Here is a 15,240-nt window from a genome sequence, read left to right on the forward strand (position 1 = left end):
CCGCCGCTGGTACCGCAGAGAACAAAGCGGAGCCGCGATAATGACATTGCCTGGCGGGGGATGGGGCCAGGCCGGCCGAGGCCGCCATCCGCGCCCCTCACCCATGCGTTGCACAAGCGAGTGCATGCGGGACCACATTTCTGCATTCCAGAAAACCTTCTGTTTTTTATCTTTGGACTTGAAAACTTCTTTCCATTGAGATAGAACTGAGCTATACCCTTGTATAGGTTTAAGGCAGGCAGCGTCTTGAGCTGATACATTGATGAGTCACAACAGGCTCAACACTGTCCCCTCCGCTAACACCTCTATCACAGCACACAATTATCATTTCTTTTTTTAATTTTAAGAGCAGTTTCTCTTCCATTGAAAACTCCCAGAGAAGCTTAATTTGGAGAATGGGAGTTCTCTGGGGCGACGGGAGGATGGGGAGGCTGGAGGGGTCCATGAAGAGGATGAGGGACGCGTGGCCGACTGGCCGGTGTCTGCACAGTTGAGGGGCAACCCCGGGACCCGCGGCGGCAGCACCTGAGAACTTTGGGGGCGCCTCCTTGGATGTTAACGGGCGCGCCAGGGTGTCTGAGGCTCCCCGGATCTCAAGACCTCGGGGCTGCACTGCTGACGAACACCCACTGGGATGGCTGATATTTCCGCGTTCTTCCGCAGTATTAGGGAAAGACCTGAGTGGAGTTCTCTGCACTGTGTCCGCACTGAGCCCCGGGATGTCCTCCCGCTTGGGCCCACATCCGCCTACCGACCCTCCAGTTCCTCTCCTGCGAAGCCCCTCGCCCACCCAGATGGCCAGCGGCTGGGCGGAAGCAGCGGAGGTGGGGGTGGGGATGGGGGAAGGGCTGCTTAGTGGGGTCAGGGTTTCCTTTGGGGGCAAGTGTTTTGCTTCTAGATACAGGTGGTGGTTGTACACCGTTGTGGACGCACCAGATACTGCATGGCTCTCTTTGGAAGGGGACATGTGGCTGGCTTTATTTTGGGGAGCTCCAAAATCACTGCAGATGGTGACTGCAGCCATGAAATTAAAAGACACTTACTCTTCGGAAGGGAAGTTATGACCAACCTAAACAGCATATTAAAAAGCAGAGACATTACTTTGCCAACAAAGGTCCGTCTCGTCAAGGCTATGGTTTTTCCAGTGGTCATGTATGGATGTGAGAATTGGACTATAAAGAAAGCTGAGCGCCGAAGAATTGATGCTTTTGAACTGTGGTGTTGGAGAAGACTCTTGAGAGTCCCTTGGACTGCGAGGAGATCCAACCAGTCCATCCTTAAGGAGATCACTCCTGAATATTCATTGAAAGGACTGATGCTGAAGCTGAAGGTCCAATACTTAGGACACCTGATGCAAAGAGCCGACTCATTGGAAAAGACCCTGATGCTGGGAGGGATTGGGGGCGGGAGGAGAAGGGGACGACAGAGGATGAGATGGATGGATGGCATCACCGACTCGATGGACGTGGGTTTGAGTAAACTCCGAGAGTTGGTGATGGACAGGGAGGCCTGGTGTGCTGCGGTTCATGGGGTCACAAAGAGTTGGACACGACTGAGTGACTGAACTGAGTGACTGTGGCTGATTCAGGTGATATATGGCAGAAACCAACACAATATTGTAAAGCAATTATTCTTCAATTAAAAATTAATAAATTTTTAAAAAATCCTTTTTTTTTTATATAGATATCCACTGGGAAGTTGCTCCATGACGCGGGGACTCAACCCTGTGCTCTGTGAGGACCCACAGCGGTGGGATGCGGTGAGGGGTGGGAGGGGGTTCTAGAGGGAGGGCATACAGTGTACTCATTGCGATTCACACTGCGGTACGGCAGAGACCAACATGACACTGGAAAGCAATTACCCTTCAATTAAAAATAAATTAAGGAGAAGTATCAAAAGACATCCTTATATGTGGAATCTAAAAAGAAATCATACAAATGAACTTAGAAAACAGAAAGAGACTCACAGACTTCGAAAATGAACTTATGTTTGCAGGGTAGAAGGGATAGGGAGTATGGGATGGTCATGTACACACTGCTGTATTTAAAATGGAGAACCAACAAGGACCCACTGTAGAGCACAGGGAACTCTGTTCAGGGTTCTGTGGCAGCCTGGATGGGAGGGGGGTTTGGGGAGAATGGATACATGTAGATGTATGGCTGAGTCCCTGTTGTTCACCTCAAACTATCACAACATTGTTAATGTTACACCCCAAAACAAAATGAAAAGTTTAAAGTTTGAAAAAAAATTTTTAATTAAAAATAAAAATTCTTAATTTTTCAATTAAAAATTTTTTACTGCTAATTTTTACTGGAGTATAATTTATAATGTTGCATTAGTTTCTGCTGTACAGCACAGTGAATCAGCTATACGTTTCATGTATCTTCTCTTTTTTGGGTTTCCGTTTCATCTAGGTCAGCACACAGCATTGAATGGAGTTCCCTGTGCTATACAGTAAGTGCTCATTAGTTATCTATTTTATATGGTTCTCTTGAAAATAGTTAATTTTATGGCATGGGAATTCCACCTCCATAAACCTATAAAGCAAAACTTCAAATTCCACATTTCAAACCTGGGGGCATTGTTTACAAGAAACCTCGATAATCAGAAAGTCAGAGAGAGCATGGCTCTCCCTAGACCACTGCCGTGCAACAGAAATAGAATGCAAGCCGTGTAAGTACGTTAACATTTTCTAGAAGCCGTGACTTCAGAAGAGAAAACAAAGAAAGCTAAAATGACTGCGAGTCATGTATTTTATCTCACTCACCATACCTGAAAACAGAAAAACCAGAACAGCAATGCTAGCTCCCTGTCTTCACAGCCCTGTGGCTGACAGCTCCGCAGACCTTGAGGGTTCTGCCTCGGAAGGAGGGTTTGGCGGCCTCCCTGGTGGTCTGGTGGCTACGGCTCCCCGTGCAGGGGGCACAGATTTGATCCCTGGTCCGGGAACTAGACCCCACGTGCTGCAGCTAAAACCTGGCACAGCCAAATAAATAAATTTTAAAGAAAGAAATCGGGTTTTCCCCAGCCCACCCTGTTTACCTGTTGTCCAACTGACTGCAAAAACCACCCTCACTATTGTTCCTTCTCTAAGGAAAATCTGGCCAAACCACCATCTGCTGGGCCTTTCAGCCAATTCTTGTTCTTAGGATAAATTCCACCCTCTTCAAAACAGTCCACAGGCGTTTCCCAGGTGGCTTAGCAGTAACGGATCCACCTGCCAAGGCAGGAGATCCAGGTTCAATCCGTGGGTCGGGAAGATCCTGTGGAGCAAGCCGCTCCAGTGTTCTCGCCTGGGAAATCCCATGGACACGGAAGCTGCAGTCCCCAGGGTCACAAAGAGTCAGACGCGAGTGAGCCCCGGAACAGCAACAGAGCAGGCCACAAGCTCTAGGGGCCCCAGACCTTCTCTTCAGAGGAATGTGGGGGCGCCAGCCACGCTGGAAGGAGCTCTGTTTGAATCTTCCTCAAAGCTGGGTCCACATGAAGTTCTGAACCACTAGACACACGGGCCGAGCTGAGGTCTTCCCGCAAGGTGTCCCAGAGTAAATACTTTAGGCTTCGGAGGTGATGTGGTCTGTGACTCAACTACCATTCAGTTCTGCCTTTGGGGCATGAAAGCGGCCGTGAGAAAAGTGAAAAGTACAAGTGTTAGTCACTCAGTTGTGTCCGATTTTGCCCACCAGGCTCCCCTGTCCTTCACGGTCTCCCAGAGTTTGCTTAAAGTCATGGCCATTGAGTCAGTGATGCCATATAACCATCTCGTTCTCCGTCGCCCCCTTCGCCTTTTGCCTTCAACAAGATGAAGTTGTGTCATTAAATAATAACAATAAAACTGGAGGGTCAAATGTCAAGAAAACCAAGAGATGTGTCAAGGGAAGATAGGGTCACAGCTGAGCTGAGAACACATCAGGAGTTGACATCGCTCTTTGAATGCACACCCAGCTCTTTATGAGGAGCTACAAGCAGAGCGAACTCTGGAATTTCCACACGGAAGGGCATTGAGGGGGGCAGGCTTGGAGGTTGGGGGTTCAGGGATGTGCCTGGTAGAAGTGTTTGCAGCATAGTGGTCACTGTTACATGAGACAGCCCACTGGAAAGAAAGCAAACAACCCCTTGAATGCATGTATTTAGGGATTTATAAAGTCAGGGATGGAGGAACGGGAGCAGAAAGGGACTCACTGTCAAGTTATTATCCCCGTGTTTATGTGACTTAGCTCAACAAACACACCTGGAAGGAGACGGCCGTTGTGCGTCGGCATTTAAAACCTTCGTATGTGAGGCAAACAGTGGACTACGCACACACGGAACACACATTCAACTCATCTCCAAGCAAGGACACGAGACCTCTCACCCCAGAAATCCAGAGAAAACCCAGCTGTGTGTGCGGCTCAGGGGTCCAATCTGTAAACAGGCAGCTGATGTTAAACCTCTTTATGGTTTAGAAGTGGACGTGGCCAGAATACTGGGCATTTGTGCCTTTTCTGGGAAAGCCGTTCCCTTCCTGAGCCGGGTGTCGATGCATACGGAGCTTGGACCTGAGCCTGGCCTCCGTAGGCCATTAATCAGGGGAAATTCCACGGTGGGTGTCTGCCCTGGCGTTTTGTTTGGCAGCTGGGTCCGAGCTGCCATCCTCATGGTTAGTTTTCAGAGGCGGCTCGTCTCTTCTGAGAAACAACCGCCTTCAGCGGGACCCTGGCTTGTGCCCGTGTTTGGTCCAGGTCTTGCGCTGGTGCCCGACTGCTACAGGACGCTGCGTGTGCGTCTGCGCGGGGCTGGGGGAAGTGTCTGGAGCAGGCAGGATGCTCCTTTGCTCACCTCACCAGGAGACAGTGCAGGTGAAGATGCACTTTCACAGTCGTGGGATGGGGCAAGGGCCCAGGAAACCAAGCAAAGGAGCTGGTGAGCGTAAAGGAAAACACTAAGACGTCTGCCTCCACAAACTGGAAAAACGAGAGACAGGGAAACCCCGTCATGACTTAGCCTTAATGAACAACCGAGTGAAAACGTCACAAAACGTATATTCAAAGCGTGTCTACACAGACACAGGAGCCCAGACCATGTAGAGGTGAAAGAGGGGGAAAAAACTCAAGATAAAAATATAGGATATTGGCAGGGGTTGCGGGGGCGGGGGGGGGGGGGTCAAATGTTGAAAGCCATCACCTTACTTGGGACCCAAAAACTGGACATCGAAACCAAAATGAGAGGCTGCTTACTCCCATGAGACTGACAAGTTATATCTGAGATGTGTTGTCTTCTCAGGACTCTGAAAGCCATTTGTAATAATTTTTTAAATCCACTGATTTACTTGGCTGTGCCCGGTGGTGGGTGCAGCACTTGAGATCCTCAGTTGCGGCATGTGAACTCTGTCTCATCATGCAGGATCTAGTTCCCTGACAAGGGATTGAACCTGGGCCCCCTGCGTTGGGAACACGGAGTCTCAGCTACAGGACCACCAGGGAACTCCCTGTAACCATTCTAATGTCACTGATGCATGCTACATACTTATTATTCTTCTCCTTGCTTCCTAAGTTGTATAAATATACTACTATTAAAAAAAAACTGAGAAAGATGAAAAAAGCAATAAAACCCAGGCCTGTCAAAGATATGGAGAAAGGGCCAAAGCCCTAAGCTAATTGAGTGTGGTTGGCACAGTCTTTGTGGAGAACACAGGAAACAGGTCTCGGAGTTAAGGACAGACATAGCTTAACACATGCAAGCCCACTTCTGGACTGTGAGGATATTCACAGCACGACACGCCCACAGGGCATCATCGCAACATGAGGTCAAGGGAACTGGGGGCAGGGCGGAGAAAACGCAAGGCCTACACAAGAACATCAAGTGTGACGAAGAGGCAGCGTTTTGCTGTCAGAGAAAAACAAGTGTCATATATTAACACACATACATGGAGTCTAAACAGATGGCAGTGACGAACCCCACGCAGGGCAGCGGTGAGGATGCAGACCCACAGAGCAGGCTTGTGGGCACGGCGGCGGCGGGAGAGGCTGGGGCACCCACACGCAGGGCAGCGGTGAGGATGCAGACCCACAGAGCAGGCTTGTGGGCACAGCAGCGGAGGGAGAGGCTGGGGCAAGTGAGGCAGGGCAGCGGTGAGGATGCAGACCCACAGAGCAGGCTTGTGGGCACAGCGGCGGAGGGAGAGGCTGGGGCAAGTGAGGCAGGGCAGCGGTGAGGATGCAGACCCACAGAGCAGGCTTGTGGGCACAGCGGCGGAGGGAGAGGCTGGGGCAAGTGAGGCAGGGCAGCGGTGAGGATGCAGACCCACAGAGCAGGCTTGTGGGCACGGCGGCGGAGGGAGAGGCTAGGGCAAGTGAGCGCGCAGCCTAGAAACAGCATGTACATCAGACAGCTGGGGGGAACCTGCTGTCGGATGCAGGGAGCTCAGCCTGGTGCTCCGTGCTGACCTAGAGGGCTGGGGGGACCGGGGCCGGGAGGGAGCTTCAAGGGGAGGGGACACATGTATACCTACGGCTGATTCCTACTGACGGGGAGCAGAAACTAACACAACACTGTAGAGCAATTAACCTCCAATTAAAACTAAATTAATTTATAAAAATTTGTTTTTGAAGGACATTTAGTATCATGTTATATTTGAAGTGAGATGGAAGTGAAGTGGAAGTTGCTCAGTCGACTCTTTGCGACCCCGTGGCATTCTCCAGGCCAGAATACTGGAGTGGGTGGCCTTTCCCTTCCCAGGGGATCTCCCAACCCAGGGATCAAACCCAGGTCTCCCACATTGCAGGCAGACTCTCTACTGTGGAGCCACTGGGGAAGCCCAAGAATACTGGAATGGATAGCCTATCCTTTCTCCAGCGGATCTTCCCGACTCAGGAATCGAACAGGGATCTCCTGCATTTCAGGCGGATTCTTTACCAACTGAGCTATCAGGGAAATCCCTCATAAAATATTTAATGGGCGAAAAAGCAGGATATAAGCCTTTATGCAGGGGCTCCCCATGTGGCTCAGTGGTAAAGAATCCAGGAGAGCCAGGTTCCATTCCTGGGTGGGGAAGATCTCCTGCAGAAGGAAATGGCAAGCCACTCCAGTATTCTTGCTGGAGAATCCCATGGACAGAGGAGCCTGGCGGGGTACAGTCCATGGGGTCGCAAAGAGTCAGGCACAACTAAAGCAGGACTTAGTACGCAGGTGCTAAGTGCTGGGAAGGCGGACCCAGCAGATAACCAGAGTGGGGATCTTTTTTCACTTGGATGATTACAGGACAATGGAGAGGCACTGATTTCAGTGGAGCCAAAGCTGGAAAGATGACAGAGGGCCAGTTCTGTTAGACATGCGCAAAGTGGGGCTGGGCACAGGCGAGGGCAGGTTCAGGGGCTGACGGCCGCCTGTGGGCCGGGGCAGTCCAGGCGAGCAGAGGGCGGAGGTGAGACTGCAGAGACCATCAGAAGCCACCTCGTCGAGAGGCCCTGGGCTCCTGCGGAGGTTGTTTTTTTATCTCCAGAGTGATGGAAAGCCACTGAGAGCTTTCAGTCAGAGGAACAGCTTGGTCAAAGATGCAGATAAAGGACTTCCCTGGGGGCCCGGTGGTTAGGAATCCACCTGCCAATGCAGGGGACACAGGTTCAATCCCTGGTCTGGGAAGACTGCACATACTGCGGGGCAACTGAGCTGAGCGCCACAACTACTGAGCCCGCGCTCGAGAGCCCATGCTCCACAATCAGAGAAGACCCTGCACCGCAGCGGAGAGCAGCTCCTCGTCACCGCAGCCAGAGGAAGCCTGCACAGAGCCGTGAAGGCCCAGTGCAGCCAAAAACAGATGGATGGACAGACAGTGATGCAGAGGAACGCAGGGCGGATATAAAATAAAACAATTAAAACAGAGAGACAGACACCTTAATATGAGCTATTCAGAGGGAGACAGGGAAGCTGCGGCCCTGATTTTAGAGCTTCACCTGTGTCTTAAAGTTCTCAATGGTTTGAGACTCAGAATAATCCACATGCCAAGAAAGCATGTTTGTGGGGGGCATATTCTAGCCCCCTCAAGAGCCACATAGGCGTTGTGTTGGTTAGATGCCATACCTGGCAGACTGCAGTCCTGTAATCAATACTTGGGTTTTTTTTTTTGGCCAATCACATCGCTTGTGAGCTCTTAATTCCCTGACCAGGGATTGAACCCTCAGCAGTGAAAGCAGGGAGTCCTAACCACTGGAGTTCCAGGAAGCTCCCAATCAATACTTTTTAAATGAAGAAATTAACCAAGTATTTAGAGCAGAAACAAGCTTTTGAGGTATTCATAAGAAAAATAAAAATCAAAACAAACTGAAACAACACAGCAAAACACTCAGCTGTGTGTCCGTTTAGGCAAACCAGGGTTGGAGTCCCCACTCTGCTGTATATTAGCTGTGTGACTGGGTGAGTCATTCCATGTCTCAGAATCTCAGCTTCCTCATCTATGGAAGGAGAGCCAATCTTGCTCCAGGATATCATTTTTTCTGAAGAATAAATTTAAAAATGCCTGTTAGCGCTCTGCACAGTGCCTGGTTTTCAACAGTCACTCGGTAAATCTCAGCAGCTCCTCTCTCTGAGAGGGCACAAATGAAAGACGGGAAAGGAGCCCTGAACACGGGAACCTTTCATGCTGGGCCGATAGCGGTTATTTATTAAAAAGGAAAATTCTTGCCAGTTTTGATCCACATAAGACGAGCTTCCCTGCTGGCTCAGATGGTAAAGAATCCGCCGGCAACGCAGGAGACCCAGGGTTTGATCCCTGGGTCAGAAGAGCCTTTGGAGAAGGGAATGCCTACCTACCCCAGTACTCTTGCCTGGAGAATGCCATGGACAGACCACGGGGTTGCAAAGAGTCGGACACAACTGAGCGACTAACACACTTAGATTAGGTGTCAGCGACGAAAGCAAAGGATTAGAATAAAGGTGATCATAAAATTGGGCTGGTGTACTAATCTACAGGGAGAAGAAGCAAATGCAAACCACTTTTCATACTGTTACACTGTGGGGTGGCGGTGGAGGAGTCAGGGATACTCTGTTGGTTTTCAGAGATCTCTATCTCGCTGTTGTGTTACACCAAGCTCGAGTTTATTCTGAATGAAAAGTGGAAGGACAAAAGTCTAGAATAAATATATTTGCACACAGAGACTCTTGAAAGTTGATTGGACTGCAAGGAGATCAAACCAGTCAATCCTAAAGGAAATCAAACCCTGAATATTCACTGGAAGGACGGATGCTGAAGTTCCAATACTTTGTCCACCTGATGTGAAGAGGCAACTAGTTGGAAAAGACCCTGATGCTGGGAAAGATTGAAGGCAGGAGAAGGGGACGACAGAGGATGAGATGGTTGGATGGCATCACTGACTCGATGGACACAAATTTGAGCAAACTTCGTGGAGACAGTGAAGGACAGGGGAGCCTGCTGTGCTGCAGTCCACAGGGTTGCAAAGAGCTGGACACGACTTAGTGACTGAACAATAACACATAGAGCCAACTGCCTTTGAACAAAAAAGGCTGAGCTGTTTTCTTCTGGTGTTTTCCCCATAACCTCATTTGGGATTTGCTAGTGCAATTCATGGGGGCCCCATGGCACAAACAAGGGAGTTTTGAAAGTTCTTCCTATTTTCAGACAAAAAGAGTAAGTCCCCAAATAGCTGAAAGCCAAAAATTAAGAAGATACACACACACACATATATATGCACATACACATATACATTTAAATTTTTAAAGAATATTTTCTTGCCACGTTGCATGACATGTGAGATCTTAGTTCCCTGACCGAACCCACAGCGCTTGCATTGGAAGAGTGGAGTCTTAACCACTGGGAAAGTCCCAAGGAAATACATATAAAAGACTGAGTACCCAATGATTTTCTATTTATCAGATTTTAAGAATCAATAATCACATTCTACTAGCTCTTGTGTATGAGCTGCCTTTTTTTTTCCAGGGGTCCAGACAAAACACCTCCCTAGGAAAGAATAAAGTGAAATTCTGTCTAGAAAGCTCTTAACCTCTGTGACAGAGACCGGAAGAAACAAAACGAGATGCTTTTCCTTTTAGGAACACACAAGGGTCTACGAGTTAACTTGAGAACCCCTGCAGCTTGCTCGAGAGTCAACAAAAACAAATACAAGTCTCTGGGTTTTAAAAAAAAGAAAAGAAAAGGTATTCTGAATATGAAAAAGTAAAAAGTTAAAAGGGAAAAAAGGAGGTGGCACAGCCGGTGTGGGCAGAGGGACGGCGTTTAAGCCTGTTCTGCAGGCCTAGGGTGCAGGAACCTCACCCCTGGGCCCAGCTCCCACCACACCGTGTGCGTTGCTGGAATGGAAGCGCGCTCGTGGGCTGGGGCAGGATTCCACGGCTGCAGACGGCGTCTGGTGATGAGACCATTTTCAAAAATTATTATTATTTAATTCTCAATGGCTTTGTTTCGATGGCCACCAGTTTCATCCCAAACAAGTTGAATAAAATCCCATTTCTGTTCCTTCTGGCCCGTGGGAATGTCTCCCCTTATCTCTCTGTGAAATATGTCACACGTAGAGAAGAATGCATGAGGAGATGCAACTGGAACTTTCATAAAGACACTTGTGAAACCCAAGCCCAGCTACGGGCCGGGCCGTGTTTTCCAACTGCCAGATCTCGGCTTTCAGATTCGCTGAGAATCAGTTGTTCCGATGACGGCTTTGGCTGCATGGCTAATTCCCCTGAAGTGGACACATGTATCAACTTTATCTACGCAACAGCAGCAAGTAAAAGTGTGTTCCTCTGAGCTCTTTCGGATGGTGACAGCAACCACATCTGGAAGAGAGCTTTTGAGTGATTTGAGGTTTTAGTTTCATTTCTACGGGAGTGGAGTGCGAGTTCAGATTTACGCTGGCTAACAGCTGTCCTGTCATGACCAAACTGGAATTTAGGGCACTCTAAGGATTTTTAATCTCTTAAAATGAAGAACCTTTGGGTGGTTCGACCAAGAGTATTCCGTGGGTCTGGGATGTCAAGGGTGTTGTAAATGAGAGAACAGGATTCCAGCACCCAACCTGTTTTTGTGACTGTCTTTGTTGTTTGAAATTCTCTGAGTGCACAGATGTTTGAATGGCACGCCACGTATCTTTCTGACGTGTTTTAAACATCGGAGAGGAGCTTCATGCCTCTGGTGAGGATCCTACCCGCATCTGATGGGTGATAGAGCTGGGTCTGCAAATCAAGACAATCCTGCCCAAATGAAACAAAAACTAGGGCAAAACTGAAAACTGAAATGCGTTTTGGCCCAAGGGAAACTGAAACAGCAAAGGAAAGAAAAAACCAACTCCCCTTGCAGTCCACGTGGTCTCTGCAGTCCAGGCACGTCCAGCGTTAAGCCTGTGCCCACGACTCTCTGCACTGGCTCAGCAGTGCCCCCCTCATCCTAACCCAGGGCCAACTCTGACCTGAAACTCAGCACGTGACCTTATCTGCAAACAGGGTCTCTGCAGATGTGCACGTCCTGGAGTCGGGGGAGCCCCTAGTTCCAGTAACGAGTGTCCCTGTAGAAAAGGGGAGGACACCGGGACATACGGAGATGAGGAGCATGTGACGGCTGCGGCGGGGGCTCGGGTGGGTGGAAGGACCGGGGCCAACGCCAGAGGCCAGGAGGCAGGTGGAGGCAGGTGTCCACAAGGGCCCCTGCCCACACCGCGACTCAGGGCTCTGGCCTCAGAACCGCCAGAAAATGAATTCCTGTTGTTTCAAAGCCGTCAGGTTTGTGGTAACCTCTTACAACAACCCCAGGAAATGAATACACTCACAAACTTGACTCCTTCCTTTCTTTTTTTAACAATTTAATTTAGGGATTCATTTAATTTCGGAGACTCTACAGGTCAGGATAGACTCTCCTATTTGCCCAAAAGTATATGCAAAAAAAGATTTTAAATGATCTATTTTAGAGCTTCCTATTGTGCATTTAAAGTATTTTAACAGTATCAAATACAATATTTTAAAATTTTTAAACTTTTTAATTTTTTAAAATAATTTTTCTTGGATTGGAGTTGCTTTATACCACTGTGTTAGTTTCTGCTGTACAGCAAAGTGAACCAGCTCCACGTATACACGCACCCCGTCTTGCTGGATCTCCTCCCCACGTAGGTCACCACAGAGCACTCAGTAGTTCCCTGGGCGATACAGCAGGTGCTCACTGGTTACCTGTTTGTGTGCTGAGCTCAGTGCCTCAGTCGTGTCTGACTCTGTGACCCCATGGACTGCAGCCTGCCAGGCTCCTCTGTCCATGGGATCCTCCAGGCAAGAGTACTGGGTAGGTTGCCATTTCCCTCTCCATGGATCTGCCCGAGCCAGGGATGGAACCTTCATCTCTTGCATTGAAAGGCGGCCACAATTTAGTGACTGAACATCGACAACAACATACTATGTTATTTTATGCTGTTATATAATGTATTATGTTATACTGTGTTGCTATGTTATGTTTTATTATGCTATGTCATAACTAAGTTAATTTTGGGAGGCACTGCTTTCCCCCAAAGAAGCGTTTCAAGAAGAGTTCTGGCTGGGGTGCTGAGTTATAATAGACATCAGATGCTGATGTGAGTTGCAATCCAGTCTGCCCTGTGGACACCTCCGAGTGGGTGAACGAGGACGAAGTGGATTCAGCAAGTCAGGACTGACAGGGTTGGGGGTGTGTAGTCGCCCAGAAGCGTAGGAAGCGCTGGCCTGCAGCGCAGGAGGCACGTTCTGGAAGTGCCTGACCCACTGCCCTTGGGGTGGCAGTCTCCAGGTCCGTCCTCGCTGCTGCAGTGCTGTCACTCCGCTCTCGGACAGCAGAAATTAACATGACGCTGTGAATCAACTACACTTCAGTAAAACAGATTTCAGAACATTAAATGGATTAAAAAAAAAAACCAGATCGTCTGATAGTCTGAATGAAGAGGGTTGACAGAAACCTGCTTATGGCTGCCTGTGAAATGATGCAGGCTCCTAACACCAGGTAGGGACCTGCAAGGGGTGTGTGAAACAGAGAGGATGTGGAGTAGTGTTAAGTAAATAATTAGGAAAACCACACTGGGCCAGGACGCAGCTGCAGAGACAGAGAGAGAGATGGAGAAAAACACACAGGAAGTCTCTTAACGTTGCCTCAGAATATGAAAAGGGAATTCCTTTTCTTTGCACAGAAAACATATAGTACTTTTTTTTGATGTATAAGTGATTTATACTGCTGTGTTAATTTCCACTGTACAGCAAAGTGGCTCAGGTAAACATACGTATGCACTCTTTTTTATATTCTTTCCCATGATGGTTTTTCACAGGATACTGAATATAGTTCCCTGTGCTATATAGTAGGTCTTCGCTGTTTACCTAATACTTCTATAATCAAAGATAAAAACAAGAAAAGAGAGACTTTTAAAAACATCCACTTTCTGAGTTTTAGAAAGCTGCTGTGAACGGCATCCCAAGACAGAGCTAATTTATTCCATCCTCAGAGGGGAATTGTGAGCACACACCAGAGAGGTCACAGTGCCGACAAGGAGAGGCTTCAGCACCCGAGACTCTCTGCCCCAGAGCGGGGACAGAACCTGCAAAAGGCAATAACAGACACGACCATAAATGCCCCCCCCCACCTCCAAGAATTTGCCCAAGGCACTTTCTGATGTCCTAAGAAGCAATATAATTGTTTTCTTTCGGCCAAGCCAGGAAGCTATGGAATCTTAGTTCCCTGATCAGGGGTCAAATCCTTCTACCCAGCACAGGATGTGCAGGGTGTTAACCACTGGACTGCCAGGGAAGTCCCGAAGTTAACAGACCTTTAAGGCCACATGATCCCATTTTCACTCATCTCCTCTCACTTTTATTTCCCATGCCTATCTATCAAAAAAAAAAAAAAAAAAAAATCACCTTAATTGGGTATTTGCCCTGTAGGCTGTGGAACACGCTCCTGGGCTTCCCAGTGGCACAGTGGTAAAGAAGTCACAGGCTAACGAAGGAGAGGCAAGAGACACAGGTTCGATCCCTGAGTCGGGAAGATCTCCTGGACCAGGAAATGGCAACCCACTCCAGTATTCTTGCCTGCGAAATCCCATGGACAGAGGAGCCTGGCAGGTTACAGTTCATGAGGTCACAAAGAGTCCAGCACGAATGATCACGCACACACATATTATTGGGAATGGGTAATTTTCAGTTTTCAAGAAGAAAGCTTATTAATTTTAAAAGGTAATAAAGTGATATTAAATTGACATAATGTTAAAAAAAATTTTTTTTTAAACTACCTTCTCTCAGTTTGAGGACAAAGCTGAATACTAACTCTGTAAATTCTTAATCATTGTGAATGTTGACAAAACAGACCAGAAAGATGGCTTGCTTTTTACTTTCATGGAACAAATGATGGTATGTAAATGAAAAGAATCTAACCTGGCACATGGGGGGAAAAAAAGCAAATACTGGTTTACATCAGTTAAAAAAAAAAAAGAAAAAGGAGAGAAAAAGAAAACAAGGTTGTCAGAACCTGCAAAGGAGAGAAACTGACTAAAAACAGGTCCAGGGGAATAACTGCGAAACAGATGGTGCACTTAAGTCTGTTTACTGCCAGGAAGTCGATGTGGCCCAAACGCCGATCACACAGCACCCAGGCTCCAAGAACACGGCTTCCTTGCTTAATTACACTGCAATGTATGTATTTCTTGGAATCCAACCTGGCGTTCCAGCCTGGAGGAAAATCCCATGGTAGGCTGACGAGCTGAACTTGCCTCTGGAAACCAGGCCATGTGTTACAAATCAGACCGCGCTGTCTCAGTCTTTGCACCCCCTTTCGAATCCATCCGTCCTCAGCTCAAGTCCCCTCTCCTCTGCTCAGGAGTCCTGTGACCCTGAGGTTGGCTCCCCTGGGTGTTCTCCGAGCCGTGGCCATTGGGGAAGGGGGAAGGACTCAGGCAAACGCAGTAAGAGACCAACGGGAGGTTTGATATAAACCAGCAGGGACCCTGTGCCTGGCAGCGGGCTTGCAGCATCAAAGGTGGCCATCCAAGGGATGGCGGGCCGTCAAGCAGCCTGAGCCCCATCCCCAGCCCCACAACATGCCAGCTGTGAGCTCTTCCCACAACCACCAGCTCTGGGCCAGGGGTCACGGGCAGTCAGCACCAGCCGTGGCCCTGCTGTCCTCCTGGGATCTAATCCCAGTGTCGGGATGGCTGGCAAGCAACTGCTTGTTCAAGCAAACTAAGTGTCCAGTCCCTTGGACTACAAGGAAATCCAACCAGTCCATCCTAAAGGAAATCA

This window comes from Bos mutus, chromosome 18 (assembly GCF_027580195.1).
Source record: "Bos mutus isolate GX-2022 chromosome 18, NWIPB_WYAK_1.1, whole genome shotgun sequence".
NCBI lineage: Eukaryota > Metazoa > Chordata > Mammalia > Artiodactyla > Bovidae > Bos > Bos mutus.